The sequence below is a fragment of the Onychostoma macrolepis genome, chromosome 23 (genome assembly GCF_012432095.1).
Source record: "Onychostoma macrolepis isolate SWU-2019 chromosome 23, ASM1243209v1, whole genome shotgun sequence".
Taxonomy (NCBI): Eukaryota; Metazoa; Chordata; class Actinopteri; order Cypriniformes; family Cyprinidae; genus Onychostoma; species Onychostoma macrolepis.
Genome location: NC_081177.1, coordinates 12,398,937 through 12,414,613, shown reverse-complemented (window position 1 = coordinate 12,414,613; position 15,677 = coordinate 12,398,937).

The following is a 15,677-nucleotide window of genomic DNA, read 5'->3' as shown; positions in this document are numbered from 1 at the left end:
AACGTCTGCATTGACAAAGTGATAAAGCACTGTCCATATGGCCCTGCTGACATGTAAGCATTTTTAATGCGAGGACACCTTTGCCCTACGCAAGCAGAAAGCCTTGACACTGGATTCGGTGACTATAATCACCTCTAACATAATGAGCTTTAACACGTTGTCTCCTCTCAATCACATTGCATGAATAATACACCAAAAGAAGACACAGAGCTTAAAATATTAGGTGTTTGTTGCAACTTAAATGGGAGTGACAGATATATCTCGGGCCGTTTGTTGCTCTGTCACCACCCACACAGAATAATAAACAGAGCTGAGGTAAAAGGGTTTCATTCTTACCACAAATTAAGATGAGGGTTTAATATATATATACACACACTGTATATATATAGGAGGTATCTACCAACCTACCTATCTATATCCATTTATATGCAGTATATATATATATATATATATATATATATATATTAGACAGCATATCTCTCTCTCTCTCTCTCTCTCTCTCTCTCTCTCTCTCTCTCTCTCTCTCTCTCTCTCTCTCTCTCTATATATATATATATATATATATATATATATATATATATATATAAGGCAGCATATATCTATATATCTCTCTCTAGAAACACATGTGTGTGTGCAAGTTAAATTGATACTGTACGCATTTTTACAAAGAGATTAATAAATTATATATATATATATATATATATATATATATATATACACATATACACACACTTTGTACAAAAATGAATTAGTAAAGAAAATTTACATACATTTCTTTATTTCTTTACAATAAAAAAACTGTTGAATAAATAAATACAATTTACTTGTAGTTATAGTTTAATTCAATTAATTCAGTTCAGATACTTTTATGCCTGTTAAGGTGTTTTATGAACCCTGCTGGCTTTATGAAAACATAATTACACCTTAATTTTTAATATATCATATATTCAAATGTATTAGTACTGCCTGAGATAGTACAGCACAATTTATTAAAATATTTTTAAGTTTAAAGTTTAAATGACAAAACTGTGCTTTAAAAGTCCTTTTATCAAACTCGACAAGGTATCCACTTCATAGAGTAACCCATTACATGATAGAATACTACTGTCAGAGGAAAAAGTCTAATTTCTCTCTGTTTCGATACCTGTCCTCAGACAGATCCCTGTTAGAGCATAATTAAGGTCGACTGTGAAACTCACTGGCATATCGTGGAAGGGCAGGCAACTGGCATTTACCTTAATTAGATAAAGATATGTACAAGCAATGTCCTCTAGAAGCAGACGCCTGTCTTCCAACCGGAAGTTAGAAGTGCTGGCAGCTGCCTGTGCTCGGTAAATAAGGAGCAGCTTTGTGAGTTGATGGGCGAATAGAGGGAGGGAGAGAACAAGGTGGAGACAGAGAAGTTTAACCGACTGGGCAGCTGTTATAATTCTATCCCTTCTTTGCTGACTTGAGTTAATGCTGTCTTCAGCCTTTGGGTTGTTTTATTAATATCACTAGTCTGTAGTATTCCTTACATATTAAGCATGCGGGGCCTTTAACAGGTGTTTAAGTAACCAAGCTTATAAAAACACTAAATACTGCCACTAATGTTTGGGAACCCCCCTGTGTAACAATGTGTTCTCCCTGTTCATTTATTTGTCCCACTCGCACACAATAACAGGTAGGTGGTCACTTCCTTAATCACTTACTCAGGAAATGAAAGTGTGGAGCCTTGTCTGCACATTATAGTATCAAATCAAAACAAAAACCCTGGCATGTGTGCATCGGAGAACGCTTTATTCAATTATTTTAAACTCTCAAAACGTGCGTATTATTAAATGCAAACATAAGTCAAAATCTTAGAACTCAGAGCGTCTGCAGTCATTCATCTACAGTTTAATATAAATCAGTGGTTCTCAGCTGGTCATGACCTAATAAAAGGGAGTATAAAACACTTCCCATACCTTTTGTTATTGACGTCAATGGATGTGAATCCAATCAAGCTCTACACCAGAGGTTCAACTGGTACGTGGCAGCCCAAAAATGGGTTGCAATTCCGTTCTGATAGGGTCACGGTAAATAATATGTAACTAATAAACTGCAACTAAGCATATAATAGTGCATAGTTAGGGTAGCAACATAAACAGGCTTATTAACTTTAAAGGGAGGAGAAAATTCTTTCAATATTTTTTGTTTTTGGCAACAAGCATCCAATCAAACTCTACAGTATTTTGGTCTAAATTCATTGTAGCCAAATTAGGCAGATGCCAATGTAGAAAATTTAATACAAAATGCCAATGCTTGGTTTTAAATGTAAAGTGTGCCACTAGTGTTGCCAAACAGAACTGCAAAAATCATAACACTTAAACCTGCCTGCCATTGGTCAGCCAAAGAGGCAGTCCCAATATCTCATCATTGACTGGGATGCTCAAACAAACAGAGCAATTAAAATGCATTTAAATGCTACAAGTGAATTTGGGCATGACAGTATTGTAATGTACAAATGAAAATGGATAATCATTTTTAAATTTGCTACAGATCACATTTAACAGAGTTATTAAATATTATAAGGGTTCTAAAAGGTTAAGTTTAAGTGAGTGTTGGATGACAGCAAAGATTATGTGAGAAAATAGGGAAAACTTGTAGAAATTAAATTGCATATTGAAATATCGACTGATATTGATTTTAAAAAACATATCAGTTTAATATCAGCAAATAACCAATATGGTATCAATATTTTGTTCATGCTTAATTCGCAGTCATCCAACCATCCATCCATTACAAAGGTAATCTGATTGTAAAAATAGAGGAAATAGACGTGCATAATTAATACCAGCCAAAATACATAAAATATCAAACAATACATCTGTGACATTATTTATTCATCTTTATTAACGTTAGTTAATAAAAATACAAATGTTCATTGTTAGTTTATTTTAGCTCAGGTCCATTAAATAATATATATTAACAATAACATTAACAAATGAAATAATATTCATTTTAATAATGTATTTGTAAATGCTTTAGAAGTATTTTTCATTGTTAGTTCATATTAACTAATGTGGTTAACCTATGTTAGGAAATTGTAAAGTGCTACCAAAATCTCTAATGCTGATATGATTATGATATACTATGCACCCCTATCTGAATGTGCCACAGTGTTTATATTTTGAAGGAATTCAACCAACAAATGGCTTCTGCAAATTAAGCTGAGAAAGCAGAAACTACTGTTACATGCAAATAATGACATACACATGTTTGTACGATAAACAACTTTGCAACCGTGTTGAAAGAGCACCGTAAAATCTGGGTCCTGAAACAAAACCAGCGATATAAATAGTGGCACCATTTCAAAAGAGACCAGTGCTCTGTGTTTATTAATGCTGTCTACCAACAATGCTCGTCATACAGCCATATGGTGCTGATAAGATATCTGGGCGCAGAGTTAAAATCTAATTTTAATAAATTCTTAATCAGCTTGTAGGATACTGAAACAACATAGTTAATGGAAATGTGTGGAGTCAGCGAGGTCTTTTGCAGTCGTGGTCTTTAATAAGATTTGAGAGGCATTACAACAACACAGCAGTCAATGTCACGTTGAGCTGCTCTCTCTGTCTGTAACTCAAGTGTGGAAAAAAAAGGAAGAGGAGAGCGGCGGGCGCAGGGAGGAAAACATGGTCATCTGTTTCAAAAGAGACGGAATGTGATCTCTGGGGGAGAGAGTTGCAGACGCTGTATATCACATATCATCTTCTCTGATCATTCACGCTTTCTAATTACTGAAGGTGAGGAGGGCCATAATTTTATCGTATTTGTTTTGCATCACTGCAAAAATAGAAAATGAGGGCTTGCAGAGCTGTACCAATTTACTTCATTTCGACCTTGATTAAAAGAAAATTAATTGCCACATCTCTCATTATGTTGTGAGCGGCATTTGATGACTGGAATGGAAAAACTAAAAAAAAAAAAAAAAGAAACAAAAAAACAAGACGCACAGCCTCACTGGGAGTGCAAGCTCGACCCGCGTGTTCAGGAGACAACACATTCTTTTAATGATGAAAATAAACAGGCCTTTTAACACAAGCATCACAAGACAATGTCAAAGATATTAGTCTTAATATCACAGCGGTTTTCTTCATGGTGCTTAACAGCGGAAGAGACCTTGTAACTTTGCCATTCTGTCTAGCACATCCTTTGTGAAACACAATTAAATCTTTGAACCGAGTTGCACTAAGCTTTGTTAAGTTAAGGAGACAAGCCACTGAGCAGAACTTTATGTTGACTGGCAAAACAAGAAAAGATGAGACAGGATCTAAACAGATCACCATAAGAGGACTATGAAACAAGACAAGCTCTGCAAGATGCAGAGTCGAAACGTCTGCGAATGCATTAAAAATCTGCATTGTCTTCAATTAAACCTATAAATCATATACTATATAATGTCATTGAATATGTAATAAATATGTAATAAGCTGATAATAATTTTGATGTTATGACAGATGATAAATGATGATTAATGATAAATAATAAATGTTAATATTGAAATTAAATACTAGTTTGGGGGGAGGGGGCAATTGTTATTTAAAATACTCATCACAACTTGAGGCATCACAACATTATAATGTGCATATGAATCTAAATATTTTTTTTAAATGTTCAAAAGATTAAATTTAATATTATTACTGTTTTTAAAGATTAGCTTTTGGTGACCATTAAAAAGGTAATCTAAAAGTGAAAATGAGCATGCACAATTAAATATCTAATATAGACATATAGCAATAAATAAAAAAATGTAAAAAAAGATAACTCAAGTAGTATTCAGAACAGGGTTATTATAGTTAAAAACCATAAAAAACATTTTCATAAAATAAATGTTATGCATATTTTACTGAAATAAAATAAAATTTTCTTAAACTTGTTTTATTTGAACTAGTTTCCAATGTAACATTTTAATTTAAAAATGAATAAAATGATTAGAAACTATAGACACATTTTTTAAAAATGACAACATTTTTCTGACTTTTCTTAAAATTTAAATTAAAAACAGAAAATATAAGATAAAAATAAATATAATATCTCAAAATATTGTTATATTATCTATATCAAAAATTGTAATAGTATCTCAAAGATACCAAAATAACACTGATTCAGAAGGTCATGTGATCTCAACATGGTGGCCCCATGAGATGATCTGCTCCATTGAAGCCCTAGAAAAACATGCTGGATAACATCATTATCAGGTTTTACAAAAACTTGTGGAGTTCCTGCAGCCATTAAAGTATAAAGGGGACAAACTAATACTAGGAAAGGCATACATTTCATATTAAATTTGTAAGGAAAGTCAAAATACAAACACTTTCAGACTTTTGGACATTTTCTCAATAAACTGTTTTCCATGTTTCCATACTTCAGATTCAACTACTTGATAAGCCACTTTCTGTGTGTCTTTTTTTCTTTGTCTGAATGTATAAATCCCTCTTCACCCCCTTTCCTGCTATCCTCTCCTTTGGATAAGCCACCATATGTCTTGGAGGATCAACTTTGAAAGTTTTCTGAGAGCATGGTGTATGATTACACGAGAATTTCTCACAGACAGGGATCTCCAGAAGAAGGAAAATGCTAAATGCTATTTTAGAAATGAAATCCTCTTTCATGCATCTGCACCTGTCTCCCTCAGAGAACCCAGAGAGCAGATGCCTGATGGGGGAGTTTCGCCCGTGCGCACACCTCATTCTGAAATATTTATATGCTTTTGACACTCTCCGATAGGGGGTGAGACAAAGGGTGCTCTGTGCCCCGTGCATTTGGTCTTGTATACTAATCTCTCATTTGACGTGGAGCTATTTCAGCTGTTTATCTCCTCACTGAATCATTAGCCACATTCAGAGTTTTGTCCAATCAAACTCCCATCGAGCTCCCAATGTAATAATTCATAACACACTTCAATCAAATAATATTATGCACCCTTAAATTAATTAAATGCAAACTTCATTTATTTACTGCTAATATTACTGTATAAAGGAAGTACCAAGATTAGACAGACACGGCTCTGATGCATTTCCTGATGGAGGGGGACTAACAAAAAACACTGAGCGCTAATGCACAGCGCTTGCAACTAGTCATGTACTGTTAAAATGATAAAACTTGAGTGCACTAGGTAAACATGTCTGCCTAAATGCATAATTGCTCACTGATTGGTTTACAAGCTATAGTTGTGCTCATAACTTTACATATACTTTGTTTATCCTAAAAAAAAAAAAAAGTTATATTGAACAAGAAAGAATTATTTGGTTCATCATTGTATCATGTTCAAATGTTTACATACCCTTGATTCTTAATATCCTGTGCTGCTTCCTTGGATCTCAATATCACTGAGTCACTATGGGGAACGTGAAGAGCATGCTGGGAAAGAAAGATCTTAAGAATGAAGGGAATGTGTAATTTGGTTATTAGAGATGCAAAGAGCAGAGTAGTCCTGAAAAAAAAAAAAAAAAAAAAAAAACTGTAGATTTTTTTTCTGTTATACACAGTATATAATATGGGTCAAAGAAAAGACATCACATTTTGGTGTCCGCTTCTAATTTAATTTACAAAAGTGATTTAATATATATATATATATATATATATATATATATATATATATATATATATATATATAAAGCATATTAAATGCCTGTAAAGTTTATACTTTAATGTTTCAAATAACATTTGTGAAAATAAAATGGCAAAATGTTCCTCATCATTCAGTGTAGCAGATATATTTACGAAAAATGAAACCACATACATATTTTGACCTGTACTACTAAATACATACAGAATTTTATTATATAGAGTCTTTTAATGTCATATAATGATTCTTTTCTAAACATGCCAACATTACTTGTTTAAATAAGAGGGATCATCAAAAATTATAAAAATTGCATTATATATTTTTGGATAGTTATCATTTTTTAGGATCCCTCTTATTTATACAAGTAGAACTTATATAAAACTTATTTATACATTTATACTTTTTTTTTTTTTTTAAGTAATATATAACTATATATTATATATTATAATATATATATATGTTATATTATATACAGTTGAAGTAAAAAGTTTACATACACCTTGCGGAATCTGCAAAATGTTAATTATTTTACCAAAATAAGAGGGATCATACAAAATGCATGTTACTGTTTATATAGTACTGACCTGAATAAGTTATGTCACATAAAAGATGTTTACATATAGTCCACAAGAGAAAATAATCGCTGAATTTATAAAAAAAAATTACCCTGTTCAAAAGTTTACACTTTTCTTGCACTTGATTCTTAATACTGTGTTGTTACCTGAATGATCCACAGCTGTGTTTTTTTGTTTAGTGATAGTTTTTCATGAGTCCCTTGTTTGTCCTAAACAGTTAAACTGCCCGCTGTTCTTCAGAAAAACCCTTCAGCTACCACAAATTCTTTGGTTTTCCAGCATTTTTGTGTATTTGATCCCTTTCCAACAATAACTGTATGATTTTGAGATCCATCTTTTCAAACTGAGGACAACTGAGCGACTCATATGCAACTATTACATGCATGATAGTTTCAAGATGCATTAAGAGTTGGGGGTTGAAACCTTTTTGAATTTGAAGATCAGGGTAAATTTAACTTATTTTTGTCTTCTGGGAAACATGTAAGTATCTTCTGTAGCTTCTGAAGGGCAGTACTAAATTAAAAAAACATGATATTTAATAAGAAAAATGTAGACATCTTTATTCTGTTCAAAAGTTTTCACCCCCTGGCTCTTAATGCATAATTTTTCCTTCTGGAGCATCAGTGACCGTGAACCTTCTGTAATAGTTGCATATGAGTCCCTCAGTTGTCCTCAGTGTGAAAAGATGGATCTCAAAATCATACAGTCATTGTTGGAAAGGGTTCAAATACACAAAAATGCTGGAAAACCAAAGAATTTGTGGGACCTGAATGATTTTTCCGAAGAACAGCAGGCAGTTTAACTATTCGGAACAAACAAGGTTCTCATGAACAACTATCACTAAACAAAAAAAACACAGCTGTGGATCATTCAGGTAACAACACAGAATCAAGTGTATGTAAACTTTTGAACGGGGTCATTTTTATAAATTCAACTATTATTTTCTCTTGTGTACTATATGTAAACATCTTTTATGTGAAATATTTTATTCAGGTCAGTACTAAATATTATATATAGTATATAGTAAATAGTATATATACACACACTGTATCTTTATGACAAAGTGTCCTGGAATTGCTTGCAGGTTGTGTAAATGTATCATGTGGTGTGTAGTTGCTCAAGTTCATGCCAGTCATTCAGGGTGAGTTATGACAGCTCAGTGGTTCTGACCGTAGCATACCAAGTCATTACGGGCAGAATGGGAGGCAACTGAATAATTAATCAAAATAATGTAAAATAATCCAACAAACCTTCCCTCTCTCCCTCACCTGTTTGCTGCCCTCAGACTGCAACAGATCTGCTGCGAGGGGAAAGGAGGTGCCCTTCAGGTTAAGTATAAAAAATAAAAATCACTGTGTACTTGGGACCAGCCCTTTGACACCTCTTTACCATTTGAAGGGGTTACCATTATCCAGCTTTTGCCACTTTGCTAATAAAAAAAGACAGATGGGGTCCTAGGCTCTAGTGGAAATATTGAACGTTTTCTTGCCGAGCAAAATGGAAAAATATAATCAGAATGCAGAGAAATCATGTGCTTTGAGCGTACACCACATAAAAGCATATGTGCCTATTCTGTAAATGATGCAAACATCGTAATGTGGTCAGTGGTGAGCTTTAAAGGAGCTGCTCGTAGCACTTACTGTCCATCTGCCATGGGCATTAGACTTCTATTGAACAGTCCACGAGTCTGTTAAGAGAAAAGGGAATCATTTTCTTCTAGTCCATAGATGGGAAGGTATACGAGTGCTCATGGGGAGGCGGTTTGGATATCGTCATGGAACATATGGTTTAAGCGCAAGTGTATATTCGCTACAAGAGAAGGTCTTCACTGATCCTGGAGCTTTTCTCTGCAAATTCTGTTTATTAATCATGACTACGGTTGCTGCACTCTACCGTGCCCAACATTAAAAGGCCGACTAAAGGCCTGATACGTGAGTAAGGCGAAGCAAGGGCAAGCGTGTTTTGTGTAAAACAAACTAAGGCCAGGAGTCATGCACTGCTTTGGAAGGTAATAGTCAGTGGTTGATGAAGGTCTCTATTTTAGATAGCAGTAAATCCCCTCTCTTCTGCTCCCAACCCCCTCTTTTCAGATATCAGCCCTTGAAAGTGTTCAGTTTTAGGACACAGGGAGGTCACACCTGTTGTGGAACTTGATAGAAGGCTTATTTATAAACTTTCAGCCCTCCAGATTCTTCCTACAGAGAAAATGCTGACATACACAGGGGAGGCCGGAGGGGGTGTGTGGGGTGAAAAGCGTGTTTATGAAAAGTGCACCAACTGGAAAATCCATAAAATTCTAAAATGATGAAATTAACAAGCAATCTGATCGGGTTTCCTCAGGACCGGCGAGGGAAAGTGTGGCTTTTTAGTCTCCCATTGAAAGGAGAATGACGGAGAGAATACTGGAAGTTCCTCTTCGTTTTAATTTAGTTAAGACATCGGATTACTATTAACCTTTTTAAAAGACCATACCGAGTTATACAAGGGACGCCTTATAACTGTCGGTCGAATAAAGTCGGCCAGTAAATGTCAGAACTTTCTGAGACAAATTCACTATAAAGAAGAACTTCAATAGCAGTAGCTAATTTGCGTGTTAAATGTCCCGGCAAACAAAAAAGCAAAGCCAGTTGGGGCCCGTTAAAGGTTCTCCTAATATATTGCCTAAATTTAGGCTCTGAGTTATGTCCTATGGGACATTTGGGTGGGATCATTTGACGTATGAAAAGTTCTGCAAATGCTGAGTGGATTTGCAGTATAAGGGGTAATATTATGATGGTGGAGAAGACCTCCAGCCCGTGACAGATAGCCTGACAGGTGTTAGAGGAGGCAACACAGTGTCAAATGAACCACTCATTTAGAAATGTGAAAGTTGCTGACTTTTTTAAACCTCAAGTAACATGTTTGCTAAAAGGAAAATCTGATAATGACTAAAATCGGCTTCCTTGTCTTGTGATCTGTTACCCCAAACCCTGCTGAGACAAAGAAAGACAGATGGAAATGCTTTCAGACGTGCTGTCACAAAGTTTTCTTTTTCATTCCCATATAAGACAGAAAAAGAGGCATAGATGTCTGACATTGATACATCCAACTGCGTAATCAAGCTCGCTTGGAGCTGATCTGATTGCACCTGTGCAGCCATTTTTAACATGCTTGATCGACTTTAGTGGATTAGTGTCTAATTGACTTACAATATGTTCTCACATTCACAGGAAAGAGCAGACTCTGGGAATTTTAAATGAAAAATATGAACATTTTTGTGAATTTATGAAAAAATATGAGTTGGGAAGAAAAAAAATGACTGTTTACATTCAAAGAAATATTTTGTTTTTTTGAAAAACCTTTGCGTTTTCGCTTGCAAAGGTACTGCTTTTGCAAAGAAACTTTGCATTCTTGCACAAAACATCTGCGCTCTCATGTGAAAGTCTTAAACTTTGCGTTCTGGCACAAAACATTTGTGTTCTTTTGCAAAAGTACTGCATTCCCCCAAGAAACTTGGAGTTCACGCGCAAGAAAGTTTCTCCTCCCACCTCATTATTTTCCTCACAAATGCTTTGTAAGAAAAGTTTCTCAGGGGGACACAAAGGTTTTCTGAGAGAATGCAAAAGCATTAATGTACATTGCTCTGTATGAATTAGAATGTCTAAAGGATTGATAAACACATTGATGCAACTTCCACATTAAGCAATGAGACAAAAACCACCAGAGATATCTCTGTTCTGCTACGTTATGCAAACATTAGTAAACTTCCTAGCAGTTCTAAGCACAACACAGAGCACAAGAAGACACCCTGACTTTATTATGGACATCTGGATATAAACTTACTCACCTGTGCCAATACCACTCAATAAAACAGATATTCCAAACGACAGGACGTGATACTTTGCAAATTGATGGCACAAACCCGATTGCATTGCAAGGAGTTCTCTGCTGACAGCATGCAGGATAGTTTTAGCTTTAAAAAATGGTGATACCCTTTAAGGTGACCCCCCAGAATGCATCTTATGAAATTACAACAGACAGAAATCCATTTGCAACTGTGCTCTAACACTGAGATTACATTGTTACTGTAGAGTCTTCCTGCAAATTAATTTGGAGGTTCATTTCATATATTATTCGAATGGAGAGTGGTAGGAAAATTAAATCTCTGCTTCAAACATTCCTGTGTATGTTATGTTATTTCTGCAGGGGTTTCTGGGAAGAAAAACCGCCAGCGCCCGCTTATACTGCAGACCTGCAGCAGTTATGACGACTTTTGAATCGCAGTTGCCTGGGATTCCAGACCAATGATTGGAATACGATTTGAAATTATTTCTCACAAGATCCTAATGTTTCATTCCAGTCAATGTGCAATCTCACTTCCAGGGATCACTCAAATGATGTGATGACATTACATGATTTAGGTGAGCGAGTACTGGTACGCTTTGCACTTGAAGAAAACAGCTCAATTGCCTCAAGGGCTATTTGACCTTGGATAAAAGTGCTATCATTTTTACATGGACCTTAATTACTCTTTCATCGACCAGCATCTCCTTTTCATCTCCAGATTTTTTGTGTCAGAATTTCAAGTGAGAAATTCTGACTTTAATGCTTTTATATAACTACTGGTGAAAAGATTTTAGACAGTAACCACAAGAAAAGAGAGCATGTTAACAAATTAATGGTTTTCTGACATTATGTGCATATTGCACATAATATTCAGGATCTGGATAATTTTCCATGCACATTTAAAATATCATCACAAAGTAGGTGAAAAATGCAGCATCCACAAAAATCCTGAATTTTGTCCTGCTACAGAAAAAGTGAAATTGCCAGAAACATTCTTTTGCCATTACCCCGAAATACAAAGCCTGCCTAATCTGAAAATAAAAATAGCATCATTCATGTTTCAGATTAATAAGTAATAATTTGATTGAATTCATTTGTAAAACTTAGAAATAAAGTTCAATTCATTTACTTTCGTCAGGTGGCATGAACTAACAATGAATAACAATTTTTATACAGTATTTGTTAATGTAGGTCACTGTTAATTTATAAATATACTATTGTTCATTACTAATTCGTGTTCTGAAAGACTTAATTTTGTTCATTTTAACTATCAGTGATTTTTTTTTTCTTTAAAAAGCAATCAATACTTCTATTAAGTAATGATGCATTAAATTGATCAAAAGTGACAGTGAATACATTTAAAATGTTACAGATAAATTCTGTTCATTTGAACTTTCCATTTATTAAAGAATGATGAAAAATATTTTTCAACATTGATAAAAAAACATATATTTCTTAAGCACCAAAATGTCATTAATAGAATAATTTCTGAAGGATCATGTGACACTGTAGACTGGAGTAAAGGCTGCTGAAAATTCAGATTTGCCATCACAGGAATAAATCATATTTTAAGGTTTCATCATCAAATCATTTTTTATTTTTTTGTACTTATTTTAAATTGTAATAATACTTCACTGTTGTAATACTATTACTGTTTTACTGTATTTTTCAACAAATAAATGTAGCCTTGGTGAGCATACGAGACTCTTTTTCAAAAACATTAAAAATCTTTTTCATAAAAACAAAAAACATCATAGTTTATGTAAAGTAAACATTATAATACCCAAACCATTAACTAATGTTAATGAATTGAACCTGATCATAAAGTGTTACCGATTCACTGAAGAAGTGAGGAAGCTTAAACCACCCAAACTATCTCTGTTTCATATTCATAGAATCAAACTTCTTGTGGCCCTCCTGTGACACAGGCCGTGTGTGTGATTTTGGATGTGAAGGCACTCTATACCCTGTGGGGGGACTGGGAGCCATGTGTCGACATGCACCATACTGCTCACTACATTGCCTGGTCTTACCGGGAACAGGAAAGAAGGGGCGGAACAGAGGCTCTCCAGATGTTCTCCATCACAGGGCCACGGGGGAGAACTGCACCGAGCTGTAACACCTGCTTCTGCAAGAACCGCCGCAACCGGGCCAAACACGAGTACAGCAGTGCTGCGAATGACAGGAAAACAGCTCATTTTATAGCACACGCTAATGCCAGAGCGGCTTTCTTGGCAGCATTTCTACTGTCCTAAGCTTCATAACAACATATCTACCAGTTTACATGATCACACGATCAGTGCCAGACATTAAAACTTGCTCACGAACACCATTCAGCTGAGATTTGAGTAGGTGGTGAAGGGGAAAGGCGACTGGCATTTTTAGGGGCTGGGGGCTGCTGTTGGATAGTATAATCTTCAATTTCCTAAAATAGTAAGTTCACTTGTGGGCAATGCAGCACTACGTCTTACCGTATGTACCCATAAAAGGATTCTTTGCAAACTGGTTGCTTCAAAGATTTTCGGTTCATGCATACGTTCAAAATTGGATAAATTAAACCAAATGTATTGTTTAAAGAAATAGTTCACCCAAAAAAATGAAAATTTGCTGAAAATTTACTCACACTCAGGCCATACAAGATAAATTTGTTTCTTCGTCGGAACAGATTTGGAGACATTTAGCATTACAGCACTGGTTCATCAGTGGATCCTCTGCAGTGAATGGGTGCCGTCAGAATGATCCACATGACTTCAGTCCATCCATTGACGTCTTGTGAAAAAGCGGTGTTTGTAAGAAACAAATCCATCATTAAGATGTTTTTAACTTTAAACCATTGCTTCTGGCTAAAATAGACTCCTCTGTTCATATTATTGCTCTCTCCAGTAAAAAAAAAAGCTATCTCAAATCAGAAGAGAAATCACTTATCAAGCACGGTTAACAAGCAAAAATAGTCCAAAACTGTTCTGAACAAATATGTTGATGGATTGTGATGTGAGAGGACAACAGGGGATGGATTTTTTCCACTGGAGGAAGCGTTATTATGTTATATTCGTTTCTTACAAACATGCAACTTTTCACTTCACAAGATGTTAATTGATGGATTGGAGTCATGTGGATTACTTGTGGATTATTGTGATGTTTTTATCAGCTGTTTGGACTCTCATTCTGACGGCACCCATTCACTGCAGAGGATCCACTGGTGAGCAAGTGATGTAATGCTAAATTTCTCCAAATCTGTTCCGATGAAGAATCAAACTCATCTACATCTTGGATGACCTGAGGGTGAGTAAATCTTAGCAAATTCTCATTGTAGTTGAACTATGCCTTTTTTTAAATGTAAACATCCTTCTTCCAGAAGAAAAAATGCTTGAAAACAAAATTAAGCAGAACATGTGAGGAGAGTGATAAATAAAATCATAGTTTCCAAGTAAAAACACTGACTTGAAAAGTCCTCAAGAGGTATAGGCTAAGTCCATGATTACTTTGAGTCTCAAATCGCATTCCGGTAATCTGTTCGTCGTGCACGCACACAAAATGCAAATGAGCAGAAACAAAAGGGAGCACAAGAGCCGCAGCAGGTGAGAGCGCGCGACGCTCAATAACACCAATGTTAAATTCTCCTTGACCTGTGGGTCACCAAACACCGACCCCAAATCGTTTAATATTTTCCCTTCGAGATCAATGGCGGCATAAATTTGGATTCAATGACAAGAATAATTTAAAACAGATCTATAAATGATAAGATGCAATTCCCAGAAGTGCTGCATGCATACTATTAAATTGACAGTATTGTTTTGGAAGCTTTAAACAGAAACCAAGTTTGTATAGCGGATGAAGCGACGTGCTTCTAGGACTGCAAAAGTGTTTTCATATGCATGAAAAAAGTTAAATGAGCCTTAGGATGTAATACAACATCAAAATATTAAACATCACAATTTAGTTTATTTGATTTACAGTATTCATTACAGGTAAGAGCTCAAAAAAAGAGAGCAATCCGAGAATGCAATAAACACACTTTCATGTGTAATTTACTCTATGAAACTTGGCAGATAACTGTATTTTGCGTGGGTAAGACCGCATATTGTAATAGACATCTTTTGTATTCTGCATCCACATTTGGTCTTGGGGATACAGGTTAAAAATATCCTTTCATCTGAAGGTAATCTACAATAACTGTGATCTCACCACGTGTTTAATTCGAGTTCAGTGCTAATACTGTTTTGCAAATCATAAAAAAGGCTCTCACTGATAAATATTAATTTGAGCCTTCATGATGTATTTGAAAATTCCAGCTAAAATGTCACCACATGGAACATTAATGTAATATTTCAAGGCCTGAGAGCAATGCTCATATTGATTGCATTTATTTGACTCAAGGGATGAGGAATAATTCTTCAGCCTGGGACACATCTGGCAGCCAAAGATGCGAGGCAGGGAATGAGAAAATGCAAAATAACAATAAAAATAATAGGACTCGGATTTAAATATATCACCTCGACATTGTTTTAATGTGAATGGCTTAATACAGAAGAGATGCACCTCCTGCAGTTATACATCTATTTCTGAAAGGCTTATTTCTGCATAGTACATGATAGGCTACAGATTAGAAACTAAGAAGTGTTTTCATCTCCTCGCGGGGAAAAGCAATTGCACCCTTCTAGATGACACAGGTAAACGGCCCGAGT